This window comes from Myotis myotis, unplaced genomic scaffold, assembly GCF_014108235.1.
Source record: "Myotis myotis isolate mMyoMyo1 unplaced genomic scaffold, mMyoMyo1.p scaffold_m19_p_7, whole genome shotgun sequence".
NCBI lineage: Eukaryota > Metazoa > Chordata > Mammalia > Chiroptera > Vespertilionidae > Myotis > Myotis myotis.
Window position 1 is genome coordinate 90058336 of NW_023416379.1, and position 25956 is coordinate 90084291.

General features: G+C 42.5%; 1 protein-coding gene and 1 pseudogene across 5 annotated transcripts in view; both read left to right on the top strand.

Annotated features, from left to right (window-relative positions):
• The window catches only part of BTBD9 (BTB domain containing 9), a 441592-nt gene that overhangs the window by 212909 nt on the left and 202727 nt on the right, over positions 1 to 25956 (top strand). The window lies entirely within an intron of this gene.
• Positions 1474 to 1601, top strand: LOC118660917 (annotated as a pseudogene).

Genomic DNA, 25956 nt, shown 5'->3' on the forward strand with positions numbered 1-25956 from the left:
TGTGCCCGCTACCAAGGTACATGCCCTTGCCAGAATCGAACCTGGGACCCTTGGGTCCGCAGGCTGACACTCTATCCGCCGAGCCAGACTGGTTAGGGCATGACTTTGATTTCTTATGATTTTTTAGAGCAGTGGTTCTCAACCTTCCTAATGCCGCAACCCTTTAATACAGTTCCTCATATTGTGGTAACCCCCAATTTCATTGTTACAAATTGAACATAATTAAAGCTTAGTGATTAATCACAAAAACAATATGTAATTATATATGTGTTTTCCAATGGTCTTAGGCGACCCCCGTGAAAGGGTCGTTCGACCCCCAAAGGGTCATGACCCACAGGTTGAGAACCGCTGGTTTAGAAGTATGTATCTGACAAGGATTGCTTGGTAAGATTCACAATAAGCACTAAAACCCTCAATATTTCCTGCCTTGCCACTTCCCAGTATGACTTCTAAAACTGAAAAGAAAAGGGCCAGCCTATAATTGGAAGAGATTTCTGAATTTGCCTCTTTTCTGAGAGAATTAATTGAGGTAGAGAGTGCTTCAAGCGAGGGCCACTTTGGAGCTCAGCTCCATCTTTTCATGTGGAGATAAACAGCCCCACTTTTATCCCCCACTTTGCTGACCAGCCAATTTGATAATAACAAAACCAGAATAATCTGTTCATTTTCCCTTGCCTGCTGATAACAACTATAAATGCTCTTGCTTATTTGAGCTTTGCCCACCCTGGAATCATGGTATTTGTTTTCAATTTGGATTTTGGTAGAAATAGATCCCATGCATGCCAGGCAGGCTCAGGGATATGTGTTTCATAGTGTGGGTTTTGTTTTCCTTCCTTCCTTCCTTCCTTCCTTCCTTCCTTCCTTCCTTCCTTCCTTCCTTCCTTCCTTCCTTCCTTCCCTCCCTCCTTCCCTACCCCCTCCTTCCTTCCTTCCTCTCCCCCCCCCGTCCCCCTTTACTCCCACTCTCTCTCCTGCCCTCCCATCGTTCCTCCCCCTTTCCCTCTTCCTCCTTCCCTCCCTCCCTCCCTTCCTTCCTTCCTTCCTTCCTTCCTTCCTTTCTGCTGCAGCTTTCAGTTTTTAAATGCCTGACTCTTCTGTTGTCCTAACCATGCTGTCAGTAATGAATGTGTCCTCTACTCTGAGAATTGTGTTGAATAAGATGCAAATTTCTCTATCCTATTCCTTTATCTAGTGCAGTGGTTCTCAACCTGTGGGTTGCGACCCCTTTGGCAGTCGAACAACCCTTTCACAGGGGTCACCTAAGACCATCCTGCATATCAGATATTTGCATTACGATTCATAACAGTAGCAACATTACAGTTATGAAGTAGCAACAAAAATAATTTTATGGTTGGGTCACAACATGAGGAACTGTATTTAAAGGGCCAGAAGTTGAGAACCACAGATCTAATGAGTTTACCCAACTGAGCCTACTGCTGTTTTAAAATACAAAAGACTAATAAAAATTGTTCCATCGCTTCTCGGCCTTTTGGCTAAGATCAAGTGTAATAAAAATTGTTCCATGGTAAATGAAGAGTTCTCTAAGTCTGTGGAGGGGAGAAAACAGACTATTGCTCTAAAGCAGTGGTTCTCAAGCTTCTGGCCCTTTAAATACAGTTCCTCATGTTGTGACCCAACCATAAAATTATTTTTGTTGCTACTTCATAACTGTAATGTTGCTACTGTTATGAATCGTAATGCAAATATCTGATATGCAGGATGGTCTTAGGCGACCCCTGTGAAAGGGTCGTTCGACCGCCAAAGGGGTCGTGGCCCACAGGTTGAGAACCGCTGCTCTAAAGGAATAGAGGTATATCAGCTACCTTATATTGAGATATAATTCACATACCATAAAATTCACCATTTAAATGTGAAATTGTTTTTTATTCATAGGTTGTACAACTATCAACAGTATATATTATAACATTTCCATCACCCCCCCCCCCAAACAAACCCTGTATCTCTAAGCTGTCACTCCCATTACTTTTCACCCCCCCAACTCCTGACAACCACTAATCTACTGTATATGTTCATGGATTTGTCTGTTAAGGATATTTCATTTAAAGGGAATCATACATTTTGTCTTTGTAGGACATTAAAGGGAATCGTACTATGTATGTGGCTCCTTTCACTTAACATGTTTGTGTGGTTATACATGTTGTAGCATGTTTCAGTAATTCTTTTTTGTGGCTGAATAATGTTCATTGTATGGATACACAGAATTTTATTTTTCTGTTCATCAGTTTGTGTATATTTGGGTTGTTTTCATCTTTGGCTATTATAAATAATGCTGCTATAAACATTTATATACAACTTTTTGTGTGGATATATGTTTTCAGTTCTGTTGAGGGAAACTGCTGGGTCATATGCTAACTCTATGTTTAACTTTCTGAGAAACTTCCAGACAGGTTTTTACTACTGCAACATTTTACAATCTCACCATTTTTATGTGATGGTTCTGATTTTTCAACATCTTCACCAAAACTTGTTATCAGAATTTTTTATTATAGACATCCCAGTGGGTGTAAACTGTTATCACACTGTGGTTTGATATACAATGTGCCTGATCACTAATGCTGTTAAACATCTTTTCATATGCTTATTGGATATTGTATATCTTCTTCGGAGAAATGTTTTAATTAGATCCTTTGTCCATTTCAATTGATTATTTGTTCTTTGTTTATTTGTCTATTGTAATTGGGTTATATGTCTTTTTATTGTTGTGCTTTAAGAGTTGCTTTTATATTCTGTATACTAGACCCTTATCAGTTATACTAGAGGCCCAGTGCACAAAAATTTGTGCACTCGGGGGCATCCCTCAGCCCAGCCTGTGCCCTCTTGCAGTCTGGGACCCCTCGGGGGATGTCCAGGCCCAGGGGAGCGGGCCTAAGCTGGCAGTCAGATATCCCTCTGGCAGCCTGGGAGCCCTTGGCGAATATCCACTTGCCAGCAGGGAGCAGGCCTAAGCTGCAGTCGGACATCCTTAGCGCTGCTGAGGAGGTGGGAGAGGCTCCCACCACCACCACTGTGCTGGCAGCCTTCAGCCTGGCTTGTAGCTGAGCAGAGCTCCCCCTGTGGGAGCGCACTGACCACCAGGGGGCAGCTCCTGCATTGAGTGTCTGCCACCTGGTGGTCAGTGTGTGTCATAGTGACCAGTCATTCCCAGTCATTCTGCTGTTAGGGTCAATTTGCATATTACCCTTTTATTATATAGGGTAGAGGCCTGGTGCATGGGTGGGGGCCGGCTGGTTTACCTTGAAGGGTGTCCCGGATCAGGGTGGGGGTCCCGCTGGGGTGCCTGGCCAGCCTGGGCGAGGGACTGATGGCTGTTTGCAGGCTGGTCAAGCCCCCCAGTGGGGACCCTCACCCCATGGGGGTGTGGCCAGCCTGGGTGAGGAGCTGAGGGCTGTTTTCAGGCTGGCCACACCCCCTTCAGGGTGGGGGTCCCTACAGGGTGCCTGGCCAGTCTGGGTGAGGGGCTGATGGCCATTTTTAGGCTGGCCATGCCCCCCAGCGAACCAAGCTTTCAGCCTCTCCTTTCTCTCTCTCTTTTTCTTTTCCTGGGATTTATTTATCTTCTATAATTGAAACTTTGTAGCCTTGAGCAGAGCCCAGGTCTGGCCAGGGCAGGCAGGAAGCTTGGCTTCCTCCATCGCTGAGGGCAACCCAAGTCTCCTGCTCACTCCAGCTCCATAGCTGCTGCCATCTTAGTTGGGCTAATTTGCATACTTGCTCCTGATTGGCTTGTGGGTGTGGCTTGTGGGCGTGGCTTGAGCATAGCAGAGGGACAGTTAATTTGCATGTTTCTCTTTTATTATATAGGATGACTTAGAAATATTTTTCTCCCATTGTATAAGTTGTCTTTTTACTTTCTTGATAATGTCTTTAGAATCACAAAAGTTTTAATTTTGATGAAGTCCAGTTTCTTTTTTCTTTGGTTGCTTGTGCTTTAATTTTCATGTCTAAGAAACTATTGCCTAACTCAAGGTCATAAAGGTGCACATCTGTGTTTTCGTCTAAGAGTTTGTAGTATAGCTCCTATGAGTAGGTCTTTGATCCATTCTGAGTTCATTTTTATATATGACTAGAAGCCCATTGAAGGATGATTCCTGCAAGAATAGGGCTTCCTTGGGCCGATCGCAGCTCCAAGCCCCACCCGCCCAGGGCCCCTCACGGGGGTCCCACGGGGCTTAGGCTGCTCGTTAGCGCCACCAAGCCCTGCTGCCCAGGGCCGCTCACGTGGGTCCCGGCTAGGGGCGAGGCTTAGGCAGCACACAGGGGCCCCGATGGCGGCTCGTAATGGCCCACCCTGCCTGCAGTATGCACATTAGCCCCATCTTTGTTGGCAGTTAATTTGCATATCACACTGATTAGCCAATTGGAGGTGTAGCGAAGATATGGTCAATTACCATGTTAGTCTATTATTAGATAGGATGTGTATATAGGAGTCTAAATTCATACTTTTGCATGTGGATATCTAGTTGACCTACACAATTTTTAAAAGAAAAAAATGTTTTTATTGATTTCAGAGAGGAAGGGAGAGAGAGATGAGAATCATTGATTGGCTGCCTCCTGCATGCCCCCTACTGGGAATCGAGCCCACAATCCAGGCATGCGCCCTTGACTGGAATTGAACTCAAGACCCTTCAGTCTGAGGCCAATGCTCTATCCACTGAGCCAAAACTGCTAGGGCCCAACACAATTTGTTGAAAAGATTATCCTTTCCTCTGTTGAATTGTCTTGGCATCCTTGTAAAAAATCAACTGACCATAGATGAATGGGTTTATTTCTAGAGTCTCAATTCTATTCCATTAGCTTATATGTCTATGCTTATGCCAGTACTGCACTATCTTTTTTACTGTGGTTGTAGTAAGTTTTAAAATCAGAAAGTGTGGGTCCTCCAACTTTTTTCTTCCTGATATTTGTTTTGACTATTATAGGTCCTTTCCATATGAATTTTAAGACTCATTTTTGTTAAATTTATCCCTAATTATTTTATTCTTTTTTATGCTATTATAAATGGAATTGTGTTCTTAATTTTGCTTTCATATTGTTCATTGCTTGCATATTGAAATAAAACTAATTTTTTTAGATATCTTTTATTGTTTTTTTATAGAGAGGAAGGGAGAGGGATAGAGAGTTAGAAACATCGATGAGAGAGAAACATTGATCAGCTGCCTCCTGTACACCTCCCACTGGGGATGTGCCAGCAACCAAGGTACATGCCCTTGAACGGAATTGAACCCGGGACCTCTTAGTCTGCAGGCCGACGCTCTATCCACTGAACCAAACCGATCAGGGCTAAAACTAATTCTTGTATATTGATTATATTAGCTACTTTCAAGAATATATTGTTGCTCTGGCTGGTGTGGCTCAGTGATTGAGCATCATCGTGTGCACAGGAAAGGTCACTGGTTCAGTTCCTGATCAGGGCACATGCTTTGGTTGCAGGGTCGATACCCAGTGGGGAGCATGCAGGGGCCTGCCTATCAATATTTCTCTCTCACATCGATGTTTCTCTGTCTCTTCCTCTCTCTCCCTCTCACTTCCTGTCTCTCTAAAATGAATCAATAAAAACATTTAAAAAAAGAAGAATATAGTCTTGTTACAATTTCAAATATATCAGAACCAGTTGATAAAGGCAGTTGTAGTTTTCGTTGTGATTCTTCTGAAGATGAAACGATGAATAACTAACATTCATTGGTACTTATGCACTAAGCTATATGTTATATTGAATTATTCTCATTTAATGGTTACCTCTGTCTCCATTTTACAATGAAAAATCTTTGTTCATAGTCCTAATAAATAAGTGGCAGAGGTGAGACTTGAACCCAGATCTCTTACCCCTAGACCTCTCATCTTAACTACTTGACCATACTGCCTTTGAGAAACAATTCAAAACAGTTCTACCGTGGAAGCCAGGAAATAGATTAAGTAGCATGGAAATATATTTTAGGTCTCTAATTCTTGTCTCTTATTAGAATGGATCATTTTACTTTTGTACAATGGTGATTTTCCCTTTCCCTTGGGGAATTTTAATTTTAGAGGTATCCTTCAGCAGAATGTATGAGCTGTTATGGAGCCTGGAGTCAGGAAGTTCTCTCAGTAGGAAGGAGATGATTAAGAATCAGTAGAAAAGATGAGATGTTCATATGGCTTTGAAAGACATTTGAAAAATAGAACAAGAGACCTGTTATATATGGGAAATGAAAAAGAATGGAAGATGACTGAGGTTTTTAGCTTTAATGATGGAATAAATGATGATGATTTGCTAGAAGGTAGATTAGTTAGGTGAGAGAGGATGGTGGGTTCATTCGGCAGTAGAGGGAAGTTGGTGATGTAAAGGTTTGGAATCCAGAGTATAGTACAGTGGAAAGACAACCTGATTCATATTCTATTTCATCACTCACTACAAATTATTCATTTTATATATTCAACAAATACATTGCTGATTGTGTAATGGTAAATAAAACAGATATGCTTCCGATCTTCATGGGATTTATAATCTATTGAAGGAGTCAGACATAGCATATACAAAGTATATAAAGGGTGTCCCAAAATTAACTCAAGAAGTAATTTTGATAGAAAACACAGGTTTATAATTAAAAATTGTAAATTTTTTATTGATTCATAAAGTATACAGTATAGGGTTATGTATGGAATAGCATGTCAGGCAAAATATCCACAATATGTCACTGTTTGGTGCGGATTTTGGGCTGAAGGCATCATCGGACCATTCTTCTTCGAAAATGCAGCTGCTCAGGCAATAACAGTTAATGGTGCTCGCTGTCACGACATGATAATCCAGTTTTTTGTGCCTAACTTGCAAGATATGGATGTGGACGACATGTGGTTTCAACAAGACGGTGCCACATGCCATACAGCCCGAGAAACAATTCAATTACTTCATGAGTCATTTCCTGGTTGTGTAATTTTCCGTTTTGGTGATCAGAATTGGCCTCCCAGATCATGCGATTTAACACCGTTGGACTTTTTTCTTTGGGTTTTTTTGAAGTCTAAGGTTTATGCCAACAAGCCTACAACCACCCACGCCTTGAAGGAGGAAATTGAGCGCTGTATCAACGAAATTCAGCCACATTTATGCAAAATGGTCATGGCAAATTTCAACAAAAGAGTGCGTATGTGCCAGCAAAGCCATGGAAGACATTTACTTGATATGCTATTCCATACATAACCCTATACTGTATACTTAATGAATCAATAAAAAATTTACAATTTTTAATTATAAACCTGTGTTTTCTATCAAAATTACTTGTGTGAATTTTGGGACACCCTTATCTATTTACATACTGTGGAGGGAAAGAACAGGATGCTATGAGAGAATCATATGAGGTTCTGATCTGGAAAGGGGGTCAGGAAGGAAGTAACCTGCCTGAAGATGGTAGGAATTGGCCTGACCTAAAGTGGGAAAGTTCATCCAGGCAGAACGGATAGTGGATATCTATCTCATAGGATTCTGTTGAGGATTAAATAGATAATACACATGATAATTCCTAGCCTAGGCTAGTCACAAAGTAGATGATTAAAAAAGAAAAAGAATACCCTTTTTTAAGGTGATTACAACGAGCATGAATACTTTTATCAGAAAGCCAAGTTAACCTTACTGTTTAAAAGTAGTTGAAGCTCTGAAAGAAACTTAATTAGCCTTGGAGAGTGTATTTGTTGAAACGGTGGATCTGGGATGGTATCCAGGGAAACACCATTGGGGTAAGTCAAAGAGGATGAGGGTGCAAAAGACCCTGAGAAGGGACTGGTCAGCAGAAGAGTGGAGAGAGTGTTAGAGCAGGTGGACGAGGGAAGGCTTTTGTGAAGAAAGGATGGTTAATCATGCTAGATATTCCTAAGGCTGTCATGTGAGATAAAGATTGAAAAAAGGTTATGGGGTGGGCCTTTAGGAGGACATTGGATGACCTTTAAGATCAGTATTTAGGTAAAGCAAGGGAGGAAGTGAAGTGAAGCTATGTCTGAAGTGAAGTGAAATGAGTGTGACTGAGTTCAAGAAATTTGATAACAAAGGGGAGTAGAGAAGGGATGATTGTTTACAAAATGACTAGGGTGAAATGGGCGTTGTTTAAGGATCTGGTCTGAGAGGAAGTGACTAATGGAGGGAGAGCTGCTCAAGAGACTAGAGAGAAGGAATAACTGATGGGCAGATGGATGAAGGAGTTGGTGAAAGAAGCAGGACAGGGTGGGGTCAGGAGCACAAGTGGAGAGGTGTGCGTTAAAAAGGAAGAGTGACAGGAAAGGGGGAACATACTGAAAAGAAGGAGAGTTGGAAGACACCATGTCTCATGGTTTCCATTTTCTGCATGACTAGGAGGCAGGATCACCTCTGGGAGTGAATGTTGTAGGGGTTGGGTAGGGTGCTTTGAGAGAGAAGTACAGGTTTAGAATGGTCTGCATAAGGAAGAGAAACTTGCAGGAGGAAAGAATTGAGCAACACTAATGACTTTGCAAAATCTGGTGTAGCTAGATGTATGGTGATATGTTTTATTTCTCATTTATATGGTATTAGTTCACGTTTAGATAACAGACTTTATAATTTTCACAGTGCTTTTACATATTCTGTCCTCCAGTAACCCTATAAAACAGACAGATGCCTAGGTTCATTGATTACTACACCTTCATCTTTTCTCTTTCTCCTTTTTCTTACAGAGAAAGTAGTTATTGTATACATATTTATTATTTACTTTGTGCCAGGCACTGTGGATTCAACAGCAACCGACATAGGACACAGTGCTGCCCTCACCAAAATTAAAGTCTAGTTGGGGAAGCAGACAAGTAAACAAACAATTACATTATAAGTGTGATAAATATTAAAAATGAGGGAAATATATGGTTTTATGAGACCACATAGGAAGCATACTGTAGCATCTAGAATTAGGTTCAGTTTCATAGAACAGAAAACCCAAAGTAAAAATGGTTCAAGCATACAAGTGTATAACCTCATGTAAAAGAAGGTTAAATATAGGCATTCTAGCACTGATCTGGTGTCTCCATGAAAACATAAAGAACTAGATTCCTTTTATCTTTCTGTTCTGCCATCAGGAGTCCTAGCTTCTGTTCTCAGCCATGTTGTCCCACAAAGTTGCTGCAGCTGCAGCTATCATGACAATTCCAGACCTCAGGAGGGAAGGGGGAAGAAGTGCCAAAGAGTGCACTTCCCAGCTGAGTAGGCTGGCAACTCTAGGGAGACTCCCTGGTTGTTTTGCACTACCTTCCTTCTTACATCTCTTTGGTCAGATGTAGTCCTAGATAGTTACAAAGGAGTTTGGGAAGTGTAGTTTTCACTTCAGGCAGCCATGTGCTCAGCTTACAAAACAATCAGGGTTGTTTTACTAAGTAAGAAGGGGAGAATAGATTCTGGGTTACGCAATTCACAGTCTCTGCCACAGAAAACCAAATCCATGTAAGGTGGTTAGTGAGCATATATAGGGAATTAAAATCTATAATAATAAAAATGTAATATGCTAATTAGACCAGAAGTCCTTCCGGATGTCCTTCCTTCCAGACAAAGGTGCAAAGGGCCAGGACAGAGGCTACAGAGGCTCCCTGCCTCAGCAGTGGCAGGCGGGAGCTGGGGCCAAGACCCTTGCACAAATTTCGTGCGCCAGGCCTCTAGTTATTAATAATTCACCAGTCACCTCATTTTACTGACAAGTAAACTAACTCTCAGGAAGGTATGTTAAATACATTGCTTCAATTCACATAATGAGTAGGTAGCATAGCATGAACTAGTCTTCACATTCCCAACCCCACTATTTTATCTTCCCCATTGCTTTCCATGTGATTATATGTGTATAGTATTTGTAGTTCAACTAATAGATAAGTTTAAGATTTAGAGCTTATAGTTGCAGATACTCTCTAGTCCAGTGGTTCTCAACCTCCCTAATGATGCAACCCTTTAATACAGTTCCTCATATTGTGGTGACCCCCAATTTCATTGTTACAAATTGAACATAATTAAAGCATAGTGATTAATCACAAAAACAATATGTAATTATATATGTGTTTTCCAATGGTCTTAGGCGACCCCTGTGAAAGGGTTGTTCGACCCCCAAAGGGGTTGCGACCCATAGGTTGAGAACCGCTGATCTAGTCTAACTCTAATTAGTATTATATACATTATATTAAAGTCTAGAAAGATTATGAAGTCAGTGGAATTTAGATGTGGTCCATTAAAAAGCTTTTTATAATGGATTTGATTTAGTTTTTGTTCAGAATCTCATTTGGGTTTTTTTTTTTTTTTTTTTTTTTTTAATTAAATCTTTATTGTTCAGATTATTACATTTGTTCCTCTTTTTTTCCCCCCATAACTCCCCTCCTCCCAGTTCCCGCCCCACCCTCCGCCCTCACTCCCCACCCACTGTCCTCATCCACAGGTGCACGATTTTTGTCCAGTCTCTTCCCGAATCTCCCACACCCCTTTCCCCCCCAGGAATAGTCAGTCCGTTCCCTTTCTATGTCCCTGATTCTATTATAATCACCAGTTCATTCTGTTCATCAGATTATTTATTCACTTGATTCTTAGATTCACTTGTAGATAGATGCATATTTGTTGTTCATAATTTGTATCTTTACCTTTTTCTTCCTCTTCCTCTTCTTAAAGGCTATCTTTCAGCATTTCATATAATACTGGTTTGGTGGTGATGAACCCCTTTAGCTTTTCCTTATCTGTGAAGCTCTTTATCTGACCTTCAATTCTGAATGATAGCTTTGCTGGATAAAGTAATCTTGGTTGTAGGTTCTTGGTATTCATCACTTTGAATATTTCTTGCCACTCCCTTCTGGCCTGCAAAGTTTCTGTTGAGAAATCAGCTGACAGTCGTATGGGTACTCCCTTGTAGGTAACTGAGTTTCTTTCTCTTGCTGTTTTTAAGATTCTCTCTTTATCTTTTGCTCTTGGCATTTTAATTATGATGTGTCTTGGTGTGGTCCTCTTTGGATTCCTTTTGTTTGGGGTTCTCCGCGCTTCTTGGACCTGTAAGTCCATTTCTTTCACCAGGTGGGGGAAGTTTTCTGTCATTATTTCTTCAAATAGGTTTTCAATATCTTGCTCTCTCTCATCTTCTGGCACCCCTATAATTCTGATGTTGGTACGCTTGAAGCTGTCCCAGAGGCTCCTTACACTATGCTCGCATTTTTGGATTCTTTTTTCATTTTGCTTTTCCGGTTGGGTGTTTTTTGCTTCCTCGCATTTCAAATCATTGACTTGATTCTTGCGCTCCTCTGGTCTGCTGTCGGGAGTCTGTATAATATTCGTTATTTCAGTCCGTGTATGCTTAATTTCTAGTTGGTTCCCCAATATAAGATCGAGGGTCTTATTAGTTTTCTTGTAGATCTCATTAAGTTTATCGGCGGCTTCTAAACAGTTCTTGAGAGACCTTAAAAGTGTGGTTCTGAACTCTATATCTTCCATTGACAATTTTGTCCTGTTTCTTTGTCTCTGCATTTTGTTATGCTTCCTTGGTGCACCCCCTAGTGGTCTTTGTTCGCAGTCTTATAGTTAAATCTTGATTGTTGTAGCTAATTCCAGGGAGGGTTTGACCTCCTGGCCAAGTGGCTATGAGAATCAGCTGTGTCAGCAGTGAGAGAACTTCTGTCCTCTAGGGAGGTGCTAATCTAGCCTTTGCCTGAGGCTATCCGGCAAAAGCCTCTGTGCAGGGCTTGGGCGGGGCGGGTCGCACAGGATCAACAGGGTGGGCCTGAGAGAGCAGTTATGGCGGCTCTCAGTCCTGTCCCCAGGGGCTCTGCCTCTCTGAGTCCCAGCACCCGCTGCAAAGCTCGGAGAGAAAGCTGCACTCGCTCTGACCGAAGCCAGACAGTCCCGCTTCTCCCGTTTGAGTCTGGGTCCCTAAAGACTCGCCCGGATCTGGAGCTCAGAGTCTGCGACTCCCTCCCGATTGAAAACGCCAACCGCGCCCTCCGCCGCCAGCCCGCTCCGCGCACTCCGCACCTCAGAATTTGACTTCAGCACTGCGCCTCCTCTGAGTGTCCGTATGCGTTTCTCTTTCCTCCTAGTTGTAGGACTTCCACTCAGCCAGCGTTCCTGTGGTTCTGGGTGATGTCCCTTCCGTTTTTTGGTTTCACTTTTGAAGTAGTTGTTCAAAGCAGCAAACTCCGGCGTTAACCTATGCCGCCATCTTGGTTCTCCCCATCAGTTTTGTCTCATTTGGGTTTTGAAACACAGTCATTTCTCAGTGTTTGCAAATTCGTCCCACCATAAGACCTGCTATTGTATCATAAAGAATACTGGTGAAGGCTATTCCTAAACACCATTTATTTAAGAACAAACCTTTTCCTACTAAAAAACAAATGTTTCTCTATCTTAGTGCTATGAAATATTTTTCATCTTAGAAGAGCTATGACGGAATGAAAATAGTGTGATGACAAAATGTTCTTAACTGAGGAACAGGGAGTATGTGACTCTGGGCAAGTTATTTTTTCTAGCCATAAAATAAAATTATTACTTTTAAAAGAAAAGAGATGAGAGTAAATTGAGAGAAAAATTGTAAGTACTTAGAATTATACATTTGAAATAAACAGATAATGTTAAATTGTGTTTCAGCTATTAGTTTAATTTTCTTCTTCATTGACAGAACTTACCTGTTTAGGGATTTCCTTCTTTTCCTGAACTGTTTGCTTCTGAAGGGAGGGGAAGTATGCAAAGCAATCACTGTGCTGAAGAGCAGTGGGTGGAGAAATGTGAAAGGTTTGGGTGAAGCCTTTGCTGGATAAGCAGCTGTGACTTTCATTGCATCATCTTTTTCTTTTCTTTTTTCTTTTCTTTTTAAAATTTATCTTTATTGTTGAAAGTATTACAGATGCCTCCCCTTTTATCCCTGCCCCCCAATCCCCACTCCACCCAGTTCCCACCTCACTCCAGACCTTCACCACCCTATTGTCTGTGTCCATGGGTTATGCATATATGTATATAAGTTCTTTGGTTAATCAATCCTCCCCCACCACCACTCCCTGCTCCTTCCCTCTGAGTTTCTTCAGTCTATTCCATGCCTCTGGTTCTATTTTATTTGTCAGTTTATTTTGTTCATTAGGTTCCACATATACGTGAGATCATGTGATATTTGGCTTTCTCTGACCAGCTTATTTCACTTAGCATCATAATTTCCAGGTCCTTCCATGCTGTCTCATAGGGTAAGAGATCCTTTTTTTACAGCCACATAGTGTTCCATTGTGTGAATGTATCACAGCTTTTTTTATCCAGTCATCTACTGATAGGCACTATTGACTGTTTCCAAATCTTAGCTATCCTGTCTAATAAAAGAGAAACATGGTAATTAGCCATAACTCCGCTACCCTTCCCATTGGCTAATCAGGGTGATATGCAAATTAACTGCCAGCCAAGATGGTGGCCGGCAACCAGGCAGCTTGAAGCGAACATGAGGCTTGCTTGCTTCAGTGATGGAGTAATCCAACGTTCCCCGCCTGCTGCTGCCAGCCTCTGAGCTTGCAGTTTGAAATATTGTTATAAATATCAAAGCTAAACAAAACCCCAGTAACGTGCTTACAGCCAGCCGGGATCTCAGAGCTGGAGTTGAAACAGTGTTTCGATTATAGAACCCAAACAAACCAGATACCTGCTTTCAGCTGGAGCCAAGCCTCAGAGCTAAAGCTGGCCCAGAATAAAAAAAAAAAAGAATAAAAGGAGCGGTTGGGAGCTTCAGTCACCCGCCAGCCTGAAAACAGCCCTCAGCCCCTCACCTAGACTGGCCAGGCACCCCAGTGGGGACCCCCACCCTGAAGGGTGTGTGACCAGCTGCAAACAGCCATCATCCCCTCGTCCAAGCTGGCCAGGCACCCCAGTGGGGACCCCCACCCTGATCCAGGACACCCTTCAGGGCAAACCAGCCGGCCCCCACCCGTGCACCAGGCCTCTATCCTATATAGTAAAAGGGTAATATGCCTCCCAGCACTGGGATCAGCGGAGCCGTGAGGCCTCCTGGCACCGGGATCAGTGTGACAGGGGGCAGCGCCCAAACCCCTTGATCGCCCTGCGGCTCTGTGTGTGACAGGGGGCGGGGCCACAAACTCCCTATCCGCCCTGCTCTGATTGTGACAGGGGAAGGCACCCCAACCCCCTGATCAGCCCTGCGGCTCTGTGTGTGACAGGGTGTGGCGCCCCAACCCCCCCCCCCCCCCACGGGCCCTGCTCTGTGTGTGACGGGGTAGAGCCATAACCTCCCCATCGGCCCTGCCCTGAGTGTGACAGTGATGGTGCCCCAACCCCCTGATCGGCCCTGCTCTGTGGGTGATAGAGGGCGGCGCCCCAACTGCCCCCCACGGGCCCTGCTCTGTGTGTGACGGAGTAGAGCCATAACCTCCACATTGGCCTGCCCTGAGTGTGACAGGGCGCGGCGCCCCAACCCCCTGATCCGCCCTGCTCTGTGTGTGACAGGGGGCGGTGCCCCAACTCCCCTATCGGCCCTACTCTGTGAGTGACGGGGGGATCTCCTCAACCCCCTGATCGGCCCTGCTCTGTGTGTGACGGGGGGAGCTCCCCAACCCCCTGATCGACCCTGCTCTGTGCGTGACAGGGTACGGAGCCCCAACCCCCCTGATGGGCCCTGCTCTGTGCATGACAGGGGGCAGCGCCTCAACCCCTTGATTGGCCCTGCTCTGTGCGTGACAGGGGGTGGTGCCGCAACCTCCCCATCGACCCTACTTTGAGTGTGACAGGGGGCGGTGCCCCAACCCCCCAATCGGCCCTACCCTGAGCATGACTGCGGGTGGCATCGCAACCTCCAGATCCGCCCTGCTCTGTGCATGACAGGGGGCGGCGCCCCAACTCCCCAATCGGCCCTGCTCTGAGCCCGACCAGGGGCTGCACCTAGGGATTGGGCCTGCCCTCTGCCACCCGGGAGCAGGCCTAAGCCAGCAGGTCGTTATCTCCTGAGGGGTCCCAGACTGCGAGAGGGCACAGGCAGTGCTGAGGAACCCCCCCTTCCCCCCGAGTGCACAAATTTTTGTGCACCGGGCCTCTAGTCCTATATAATAAAAGCCTAATATGCTAAGTGTCTGGTCATCCGGTTGTCCATTCAACCTATCAAAGCATAACATGTTAATGATGTGCTAAGGCTGCTCAACCACTCTCTATGATGTGCACTGATCACCTCTGCCTCAGCCCCTGCCACCGTCACCACGTTGACCAGTTGCTATGACATGCACTGACCACCAGGGGGCAGACACTCCAACTGGTAGGTTAGCTTGCTGCTGGGTTCTGGCTGATCAGGACTGAGCAAGATGGGCTGGACATGCCCAGGAGCCCTCCCTCAGTCCCACCCTTGCTGGCCAACCTCCTACATCCCTCCCCAACCCTGATCGTGCACCGGTGGGATTCCTCGGCCTGGCCTGCGCCCTCTTGCAATCTGGGACCCCTTGGGGGATGTCGGAGAGCCAGTTTTAGCCTGATCCCACACAGGCCAGGCCAAGGGACCCCACTGGTGCCCAAATTCATGCACTGTGCCTCTAGTTGTAAATAATGCTGTTATGAATACAGGGGTGCATTATTCTTTCTGATTCATTGTGTGTTTTTAATTTAAGTTGTTAAATGACAACCATCAAGAGGGTATTTACTTCTTTTTCCTGAGTGTTTGCCTGAATATATGATAAACTACTGCAAAGTGAGGATTGTTCTCTTGGTATGCCCACATATTCCCAATATTCAGGCTTACCAATGCATATTATTACCTGAGGGAGAGTGAATGAGAGGAAGGAACAGAGAAGGAGAAAGAGAGGAAAGAGAGAGACATGTACATTAGCACAAGTACATTTTTATGCTCTTCTCACCTTTAACCATAGTCTGTTTTAAGGTCTAGAGAAGACTTTAAGGTCTAGAGAAGTCATCTAGTCGAGTGGTTTTCAAATTGAGCTCCATGGAACCCAGTGATATATCAGGGTCAAGTGAATGGGGGCCCCTTGTATTTAGGACCATGTACCTTGAATGTTATAAAGATAAAATTAGGGTATGTCACTTCTCTACTTAAAACTTTGCAGGACTCCCCTTTGCCTGTGGAATAAAATCCAAGGTCCTTATCTTAAAATACAAATCCCTTCATGATCTGCCCAGTCTGTGCCCACCTGGTGCCTGGTGTCTCCTGTTTTATTCCTCATACTTTATATTCCAACTAGAGGCCCAGTGCACAAAATTCATGCAAGGGGCTCAGCCCCCATCCCTGTGGTGGCTGCTTCTGCCTCAGTGCGGTGGCCTGGGACCTCTGCCTCAGCCCCTGCCACTGCCACTATGGCTGCCTTGGCCGCGGCCCCTGCTGCTTGCAGCTTCGTCTGGAAGGTTGTCCAGAAGGACTTCTGGAAGGATGTCTGGTCTAATTAGCATATTATGCTTTTATTATTATAGATAGTACCAGACTTGTTGCTTCTCTGAACTTGTCAGGCTGTTTCACAACTCTTTTTGCACTTGGTGTTTCTTCTATGTAGAAGGCTTTTTCTCCTTTGTCCAGCTGCCTTCCTTGCTTCCATCTATGTTATTCCCAGACTTAACTAGTCACCCAACCTTACCCCATCACTCACTGTCCTTTGATCCTGCTCTGTTTCTGAAATAATGTCCTTCACAAGCTAGAACAATCTCCTTAATGTATTTGTTTATTTGTGTTCTCTGTTTTTCTCACGCTGTATACTCTTCCCAGGCAATCTCATGGGCTCATATGACATTAGTCAACAAAAGGTATTCATCTCCTGCCTAGATCTGTCTCCTGTGCTTTCAGTTCACTGAAATGGTCACCGCGTAGCTTCCTTAGAGCAACACAGAGCACCTAAAATTTACAGCAGAATATCTCAGGGTTACTAATGCTACACCCCACATGTTCTCTCCTCAGTGAAGGACACCCAGTTGCCCCATCCAGAAAGCTGGGCACATCTTTCATTTCTCCCTCTTCCATATCCAGTCATTTCAGCTCTGGCAGTTTTTTTCTCCTGAAACACTTTTCCAGTTCATCCTCTTTTCTATACCTTCATTGCAACAACTAGCTGACCTTTTCTTGCCTAAATTATTTACTGTATTATTTCAGGTCCTGAAGAACAGTGCTTTCCAATAGAAATATGTTATTTTTAATTTTCTAGTAGCTACATTAAAAAAGATAAAAAGAAACAAGTGAAATTAATATTTTATTTAAACCAATATATCCAAAATATAATTTCAACATGTAGTCAGTATTTGATATGATTTATTACATGTTTTTAAACCACTTTATTTAGGTATCTTATATAATAAAACCCTAATATGCAAATAGACCAAACTGCGGAATGACTGGTTGCTATGACGCACACTGACCACAAGGGAGCAGATGCTCAATGCAGGAGCTGCCCCATAGTGGTCAGTGAGCTCCCACAGCCACTCAGCCAGAAGCCAGACTCACAGCTGGTGAATGCAGGTGGGTGGTAAGGAGCTCCCACAGGGGGAGCGCCACTCAGCCAGAAGCCAGGCTCTGCTGCAGGTGGGTGGTAAGGAGCGAGGGGTCCCGGACTGAGAGAGGGCTGTCTGACTGCCGGCTTAAGCCTGATCCCCCAAGCCGGCAGGCAGACATCCCCCAAGTGGTCCCAGACTGTGAGAGAGTGCAGGCTGAGCTGAGGACAACCCCCCCCCCCCCTGAGTGCACAAATTTCATGCACTGGGCCTCTAGTAATTGATATAAAAGCTGTGTACATTTAACATATTCAACTTGATGAATTTTTAAGTAAGTATATACCCATGAAACCACAGTCCATTGAATAAACATATCCTTTATACCATCTTTATGATGATGATGTTAGGAACACATGATATACCCCATTGTTTTCAGGGTCAAGTCTAACACCCTTTTGTTCAAAGTTCCACTAGCCCCTTCTAGCTTCTGGTCTCAACTACTTCCTTCCCATCTTAAATGTGATGTGTATTGCTTAGCTACTGCTGGGTAACAAATTACCCCAAACATAATAACTAAAACAATAAGCATTTATTATCTCACGTTTTTTATTAGGAATTTGAGACTAGCTTAGCTGGGTAAGGTTCTAGCTTGAGGTCTCTTATGGGATTGTAGCAAGAATGTCAGTCAGGGCTGTAGTCATCTGAAAACTTGGCTAACCTTGAGGGATTCACTTTTGAAGATGTCCACTTACATGGTTGGTGAGTTGACACAGGCTGTTGGCAGAGGCCTTCGTTTCTTTCCAGTTTTGCATCTCCAGAGGGCTGCTGGAGCAACCTCACAGCATGGTGGCTGTCTTCCCCCAGAGTGATCCACGAGAGAACAGAGCAGATGCCATAATATTTTTTTAACCTAACCTCAGAAGTCACACATCGTCATTTCCATAATACGTTGGTTTGGGAGGGAAGGACATGAATAACAGAAGACAACCATTGGGAGCCATATAGGAGGCTGGCTACCACTGAATGGTGCATCTATAGAATTTCTTTAAGTCCTTCTAACATGCATGCCTGGATTTATTCTCACCACAAAATAATTCTCTCTTCTGTTTATCTTCTCCTTGTTTGCCTTTCTCTCGTTTGCCCTTCGCCATTGGCATTGTTATACCATGCTATCAGAGTACCATGTCTTTCTCCTATCATAATACTTACCGCACTTTATTATAGCTGCTGTTTCCCCCATTAGACTCTGAGTTCATAGGTGCAGAGACCCTTTCTTTCTGGCTCATTGTTTTATTCCCCAATACCAGCACAGTGCTTGGCAACACATTGCAGTAAATAGTTGGTTGGAGAGATGAAGGAAGGATGGGTGACTAGATGGATTAATGATTTATGTCTTGTCTCTTCTACCAGACTCTGAACTCCTAGAGAGCAGTGCCCTGGTCTTTTCATTTCATATTCTGAGAGTATAACATAGTGCCTAGCACAGATGACAGGCCCCAAAAGAATGTCTCTTTCTTTTTCCTTATCTTTCCCCCTATTCTTTTTAATGGTATAAAGAATTAGAGAAGCTCAGCATTTCAGTGGGTCTGTCATTAGTGGTAAATTTGATTATTGATAAAAATTCATCTTTTGATTATTTCCTACTTCAATTATTGCTGGTATTCCCCTCAAAGTCAACATTGTAATAATATTTCAGATAATTTATATTTGTATTTATAGCCATGTTCATTCAGGCTTGACTGTATCTTGAACATGAAAGGTGTTTTGTGAATGGTGAATAAATTCAACATATTGGCAAATGCTTTTTATTGAGTAACTATGGTGAAGCTTCAGATTGTACGAAAAGTGAGTAGTTTTTCTTAGATCTTGATTCTGCTAAGACAAGGAATTACTGATCTGTAAGTTGAAATAAACTTTGTGTTTCTGGATTTGAAATTTAGGAGAAAATTAACCTACTACTTTCACATTTGATTGTTTTTAAGGCCAGTTTTCTTCAGCTACCTGCTGGCTATGTAGAAAGGCAGCAAGTGTAAGGAAGGCTTGTTGTCAACAGTACTGGTCCCTCCTCGTAGAATGTGCAGGACCCAGGGGTCAATTACCAAAACTCACTGGGAATAAAGCAATAACACAGTATATAGAATGTGATAACCTGTTCCTCTCTTTTTGTTTCTTTTAAAAATCATTGTCTTGTTTTATATTTTTCTTTATTTTTATACTTTATAAATTAATTTTATATTTGTTTTTTTTATTTTTGTTTTCAAATTCCCTACTAGAGGTTTTTAAAGGGCATGGGCTTTGCAATTAAACAGAACAACATTCAAATTCTGTCTGCCACTTCTTTTTGGCTATGTGTGGTTAAATGTTACTTTATGTCTCTGAGTTTTATTGTTTTAGTATGAAGATGAGGCTAGAAATGACCCCTTCATAAGGTTGTCATCAGGCTCAGCAATGTATCTACGTGAAGTGTCTGTTGTATCCTAGAATAGTAGATGCTCAGTCAAGACTGGGTCATACCACCCTCCCCTGGTCTGCTTTCCTAGCTTGAAGCAGCGCTTAGCAGTGTCATGGGGATCAGGTCTTCTTGCCTCAGGAGTAAGTGACTCATTGATTCTGGCAGAGAGGTTGTTTCCTACCCATGGTCGGCAAACTGCGGCTCGTGAGCCACATGCGGCTCTTTGGCCCCTTGAGTGTGGCTTTTCCTAAGCCTTAGGAGTACCCTAATTAAGTTAATAACAGTGTACCTACCTATATAGTTTAAGAAATTTGGCTCTCAAAAGAAATTTCTATCGTTATACTGTTGATATTTGGCTCTGTTGACTAATGAGTTTGCCGACCACTGCCCTAGGCCATCTGACAAAACTCTTAGTCTGCTCTCTTCCTTAGTTTACTTCTGCCAACCACAGTGGTGCAGTCTGAATGTATTGTGCGTTTCCTGTGTATGTTTTCTCCTTCCCTTTGGTGATGCTGTTTTTAGATCCCTGCTTACTTCCACTTGCTGGTATCACCAAGAGACTAGTTCCTCACCACACCTGCCATTCCAATGCCATAAAATCCAGACTCTGGGAGAAGGACCCTCTGCCTGGGAAACCTTTGCTTCCAGAACTCAGCTGGGATTTCTCACTCAGGGCCTTACTTGGGCACTGCCAGGGTGTGGTTGTTTGGGTGATGTGGCCTCCTTTGTCGTCTTCAGAGGTCTGTCTAGAAAGAAATGTGATGGGCCCCACAAATAAACTGTCTGGGGTATCCAAATCTTGAGTTGAGTGGCCTGTTAAAACAGGCCTGTGTCAAAAATGATGAATAGTTTTTGTGGATTTTGAGCAACTTGCCAATCGATCAGCTACTATGTAATGAGAGAGAGGCGCTGCAAGAGGAGCAAAAGCCCAGCTGCCTGCTCCTGAGCCACCTGCCTTTTCTCTTTACTTCATTTTCTTGCTAATGAAGGAACCAATTGGTTTAGAGCGATCAATGCTGACCTATTAGGATCAGACATTGTTTTGGCATTGCCAGGCAATTAAATTCAGCAGGGTAAGGATTAGAGAGGGAATGGTTCTGAAAAAAGAAAAAGGAGACTTTTTATTCAGAAACAACCACTCTGGTGTTATCTGTATAAAAAGGATTAATTTAAGAAGAATTAATCATTAGAGCATTTTCTTTCTTGGTAAAATAATCAGAAGATGTTGATATTAGTTCTTAGATTTAGGAAGATAGGAAGCTCTGCTTTGCAGACCTGACTTAAGGTACAAACCTTTATTATTGCCCTCTTTCCTATTTAAAGTTGTGACTCCTCCAAAAACCCTTCCCTTTGAGACTGTACCGGGTGGTAGGTACTGTGACCTATATATGTGCTAGATTTTCCACAGCAACTCTGATTTTAAATATTCTGGTCCTTCGTCATTCCATTAACAGATGATATGATTCATAAATTGTTAATCAGTCTATCACTGAAGACTTGATGGAGAGCATAATATATAAACACCTTGAGAGTAGGGTTCATGAGCTGATCATCTTGGTGCATACATTTCTAATTCTTTCAGTCAAGCATGGTGCCTTCCGCTTAGATGCTCTCAAAATATTTGAGTAAACTGACTGACATACTGACTGAATGAATAAGAAGTGAGTCATAAAAATGGGTAGCATTTGAAGACTCGATATCCCGATGATAGGGAAACAGCAGGAATGGATGGAGTAAGTTAGGGAGGTCCCTTCCAGAATGGAAGGCATCTACTGAAGCAGCAGTTCCTAGACTTTCACATTTCACCAACCTGTGCAATTTCCAAAAGCAGCTTTGCTAAGTAAAAATGCTGAGTGTCACTGTTGTTTCATATACCAAAATATAGAGTGGATATATAATTTTTTAAAGGGAAGTTCTTTAAATTGCTTATATTTTGCTGTATTTTAAAAATCCGACACAGTTCTTTGAGTTCTATAGGAGAGTTCTCCCAGACACAGGCAGTGGCTTCTAGGTCCTCGTAGAGTGCCTCCCTCAAAGTTGTCCCTAAGATTTCCTTTTGTGGACTGCTCATGGTGTGCCCAGGAAGCAACCAAGTCATTGTTGCCCCTGCCCTTTGTAATAAGAGTGGAGCTATATGTCAGCTTAAGTGATGACAGTGAAGGTGGTTCTCTACATGTTCCTCAGAGTAGTACAAGGCCTTGATTTGAAGGTGGTGTCTAGATGTCTACCCCTGGTTGATCTTTGATTCCCCCTCGAGTTTCCCATGCTTTTGTCTTGATTTATATGTCATTTAAGGGTGCTCCTTTTTTCTTGTCCACGAATTGCTAAATGTCTTAAATATGAACTATTATTTCTACTTCGGAATGCTCCCTGGGGTTTTCATTGGATAACTGCCCCTGAAATTGCTAAAGAACTGTGTACCAGTGGTCTTACAGCTTTTCTGATCATGCAAACCATTAGTTAAAAAACCATCAACATCATTAGTCATTGAGGAAATGCCAATTAAAACTACGAGACACCACTGCTCACCCAGCAGGATGGTCAGAATCAAAAAGTTTGATAACAGGTGTTGGCAAGGATGTAGAGAAATTAAAACATTTATAACTGCTGGTGGCAATATAAAAATGACAACCTCTTCGGAAAGCAGTCTGACAGTTCCTAAAAAAGTTAAAATAGAGTTACCGTTTGACCCAGCAATTGCTTTTAGGTGTATGCCCAAGAGATGTGAAAACATATGTCCACATGAAAACTTGAACATGAATGTTCATAACAGAATTATTCACAATAGCCAAAAGGCGGAAAAACCCAATGTCTATCAACTGATCAGTGGATAAATAAAATGTGGTATAGCTATGCAGTGGAATATTACTCAGCCTTTAAAAGGAATGAGGCACTAATGCATACCACACATGGATAAACCTTAAAAACATTATCCTAAGTGAAATAATTCAGTCACAAAATGTCACACATTGTATGATTCCATTTATATGAAATGTCCAGAATAGGCAAATCTATAGAGATAGAAAGTAAATTAGTGGCTGCTTAGAGCTAGGGAAATGGAGAAGTAGGGAGATTGATAGCTGAGAGATTCAGGATTGCTTTCTGAGGTGATGATTGATTATGGTGATGATTGTACACCTCTGTGAATATACTGAAACCCATTGAATTGATGATATGTGAATTATAACTTAATAAGGCTGTTACAAAAAAGATTTTCAAGTGGACAATCCTGATAACAGGTATATTTACTCATTTATAAATCTTATATATGTACTCCTTACTATTATGCACATTATAAAACAGACATTTTAAAAGTATACAATAAAGGTAATGGTAATATAAATTCTAGTATTTTCTTTTTGTAATCAATGAACAGAATCTTACAATCCCCTGGAGTGCATGCACCCCACTTTGGAAACTCCTCTTTTGACTGCATGGTAGAGATTAATGTGTTTGAGACAGCCTGTGTAGGAAGGCTAGGTTTCCCAAGTCCAAAGAGTCTGATGTGACGGCACCGTGAACATGTCTGGAAGTGTCTCTACCACGCAGGGAGAATGAAAGCCTCTGTGTTCGTACAGTCCAGCACACTCAGATATGTGACAGCCCCAGCAGTTAGCTATTTCCATTCACCACATTGTACCATCAGAAAGAAGTTTGAGTGGCATATAATGACAATCAATGATGTCCCTAAAGTCTTATATTTCATAATTACTACTAGAATATATTCAATATGTATGTAAGACTCTACAGAGAGAGAAAGGAAAAAATTCTATCCCAACTGAATGATATAAAGCTCTATTTTTATTAAGAGCTTTGACTGACAATATAAGTCATAAATCACTAACATGAAGCTTGAGGCACCAGGAACCAGAGAAAAATATAACCTGTAAAATGTACCTTTTGGTATAGTTTAATATTCTTAGTGCCCAGGATTTTAAAGCTAACATATAATAGATTAAGGCATCTAATTTTTATTCATTTTTTTTCTTCAGGTGAATTAGTCTTCTTGATTTTTTATGTTATTTCTTCATCACATCAGCTGACAATAATTAATTTAGGCTATATTCAAGTGATTGGTTTTTGAAACAGGTGATGAATAATTACTGCATTTTTTCATAAAATCTCTGTCTACTGTAAAGTCACTCTAACATACATTCAGTTATGAATGAAAGTGAACACCCAGCAATATCCAGCACAGGGCTATATGTGTAGTGCAGATTTTAATACATGTGTGTTGGTGGCGATATTGATATTGAAGGGTTAAAGGAGAGTATTCTGAAAATTCCTGGCTCTATTTGAAATGTGCAAAGAACATGGTATTGCATTTGCTTGTTTTTTGGCACAGTAATGTATCACTAACAATATATTGTGGTGTATCAAGCCATGAAACAGACCACATCTTAAGCATATTTCTCTGGTGAACAAAGGTGCAGATTTTATGTATTGAGATAAAGAAAATGAAACTTTCCCAACAAGGGTAAGCAGAAAGAAATTTGGCTCTAGAATTTTGGCTTTAAAATGTGGTAAAAATAAGTTTAAAGGATTCTTTATTAAATTCTCATCGTCTATACTATAAATTATCACAGGTTTCCTGCCCGTTAAAGACAGTTCAAATTCAAATGGAGAGTTTGGTACATTTCATAATCCTAAAAATAAATTATTGTTGTACTATTGTCATTTTCTCCCTTTGTTTAAAAATCTTTTTTGCTAATATAAAACCTGTGACCTAACATAACTCAGATTTCATTCTTGAGAAAGGGTAAGACAATGCATCATAAAACACAATTTATGTAACCCCTTAAAAATATAGCTTTTATGATGGCATTTTAATATTTCAGAAGTCATGAAGTTTAAGTTCCATTTTAAATGATTCTCTGGTTTTTGGTATTAGTATTTATTAGAAACAGGGTCACTTCAAGGTTAAAGTTTAGAAATAGAATAGGTGTTTTTATATATACAAAGGATCTGTATTATCCTACTGGCCAAAGGATTGATGGGTACTGCTGTTTTCAACACACTTCATTTGAAAAGAACCATATCAAATCTCTAAACACACTAAATTCAGTTGATACATTCTCTTTTAGTCAGTATGAACTCTAGTAATACAGTGAAGAGATAGGAAAAAGCTAAAACACTGTGTGCAGAAAAAACACACAAATAGCTCACTATTCCAAAGCATCTTTTTCTTTTTTTCCTCAGTGAAAAACATAAAGCTCTAAAAAAAAAATCATTATAAACATACTAGCGGCCCAGTGCACAAATTGGTGCACCTTGAAAGGAATCGTGGGCTGCGAGGCAGCGGTGGGCACAGGGGCGGGTCTCGGCCCATCCTCCACACCCCTGCTGGGCCCCTCCCACCATAGCCCCCATCCCTTGTCTGCCCATAGCCCCACTCCCGGCGCCGCTGCTTGTACCCACTGATGGCGTGGAGCGATTGGAGCTGGCGCCAGCAGCGGGTTCAAGCAGGGCCAGCGCCGTCAGTCGGTACGAGTGGCGGCTGCTGCCCCAATCGCCCCTCAGGAGCAGGGGGAGGTGGAGATGCCCTCAGGGGCAATTGGGGCCAGTGCCAAGCACTGGGCGCTGATAGCGGGTGCAAGCACCCGACAGGACCGCAGTGTGTGGGAGCAAAGCATTTTCAGTAACCACCAGAGCCTCTCCCTGATGATAGCGACCAGTGCCCTGCCTCGGTCTGGCACCCCCACTTACCTGCTTCACCATCCCACCACGGCCAATGTCTGCCATGTTCCGCACCCTACTGCCTGCTGCCGACGCCTGTCATGTTCTGCAATACAACCCCGGGTTGTCAATGCACATCATAGAGACCGGTTGTTTGTTGCGCCATTTGTTCTATTTGCATATTAGGGTTTTATGTATATAGATAAGTAGACTGTAACCCTAATCAGTAATATAGGTACTAAGTTATACCACCTTCCTTTTTTCTTTTCTTAAAAAGTCAAACAAAGCAGCTCTTAATGTTGGAGAGCCGATGCCACTCTCATTGTACGAGGCAAATGGGAGAGGGGCCCTAGTTACCAACACAGTCTGGCTCCAGCCAATTAAACTGCTAACCTTGAAGCTGTTTTACTAAAGCAGATTTCTTTTC